We start from the raw sequence: 1,477 nt of genomic DNA on the forward strand, positions 1-1,477 counted from the left end.
GGAGTTACTAAGCTCCCTCAAAATGGAGCACTCTGGTTTTTAGGCAATAATGGAGCGCTCTGGTTGCATCGTGGTTGGGGCAGCGGGTGGGTCTCATTTGTCAGTGGGAGGTACAAGCTGGTCAGGCGGTTTGGTTCAATCGTGCATACAATCTGGGCTTGGACTATTAATTTGGGCCACGCCGCGAGTCGTGGAATTGGATTATAGCCGGATGATAAGATTCGTGTTAGCTTGCATCCTGATTATTAGTAGTACCACATTGCCTGGCTAAGGCGTAATAAGTCGGTTCAGGAAGATATAAAGGAGGAGCACGTCTTCACTGCAAATCATATCTTTCTCGACCTTTTGACTAAGATCGAATGTAGTATCTGTTCTTATCAGTTAATATCTTATACATGGATTTTCATGTCCACATGATATTGATTTATTTTTTATTTTGGAGAGGATCCGCATATGTAGCGTGCTACATGGGTCTTCACGATCGCTCTAGCGTTCCAGTATTGTGGGCCTATGGGCCCCAGCCAAATAAAACTAAATATTTGATACAAGATATATAACTAAAACTTCTGTGCTAGACATTATTGTTATCAAACAATGTAAATTATTGCTAAATTTAGTAAGTTCAAATGACATTTTTCAAGTTTTAAGTTGTTTATTTTCTACTTCTATAATTATATGAACTTTTAAATATAAAATGGTACATTTTTCAATAAAAAGTAGGTATGTATTTATCTCCTTTTTGTGAGTACCTATGTATTTATCTCCATATTAAATATGCATGATATCTTTCCTTTAGGATGTACAAATGAGTTGTTACTGTCCTCGTGTAAAATGCAATTACATTGTGTTGGATCTTGTGCAATGTTTCAAAAATATGTGAAACCTGATGCAGATTGACAAGATTGGTAACTATATGATCCAAAAGATTGGTTTGAGATTTCTTAAACGGGACCAAAGGTGGGATGGAATTTCAAAAAATCACAAGTCTGTTTTAAAAATAGTTTACATTACTTCACTTAGAATAAAAAATACATGGTTTGCAAATTAACATATTTGAAAATAGATTTTACCTAAATAGTTGATTCCCACTAACTCTAATTCACTCAACACGCAGCCCTCCACATCACCAAATATATCACGTCATCGTCCACTAGAACTATTCTGTTGCACATGCATACCCCAATTTAATTTTTCCATCTCCAATGGTCTAGCGTACATGCATACTCTTTGTTCACACACAATTACTTCAAGAAATGATAGCTTTTGATTTGGGTCATTTCTTCATACAAAATTTATCCAAAATTAATCTTTAAAATCCAGCAGCAATGCGTGGGGAAACCACCTAGTGTTTATAGAACAGTGCAACTGTGGTATACTCAAGCTAGAAAAAAATACATACTCCCTCCGTACAGAAATACTTGTCATCAAAATGAATAAAAGGGGATGTATATAGCAACCTAGTTGCACATTTCTAGAA

General features: G+C 35.7%; 1 non-coding gene across 1 annotated transcript; it reads left to right on the forward strand.

Moving 5' to 3' along the window:
* Window positions 1-328: 328 nt before the first annotated feature.
* LOC125541935 (U2 spliceosomal RNA) lies at window positions 329-523 on the forward strand. Its single transcript, XR_007297731.2, has one exon. It is a non-coding gene; the product is annotated as a U2 spliceosomal RNA (small nuclear RNA).
* Window positions 524-1,477: the final 954 nt, after the last annotated feature.

This window comes from Triticum urartu, chromosome 2A (assembly GCF_056163025.1).
Source record: "Triticum urartu cultivar PI428250 chromosome 2A, HENAU_Tu73, whole genome shotgun sequence".
Classification (NCBI taxonomy): domain Eukaryota; kingdom Viridiplantae; phylum Streptophyta; class Magnoliopsida; order Poales; family Poaceae; genus Triticum; species Triticum urartu.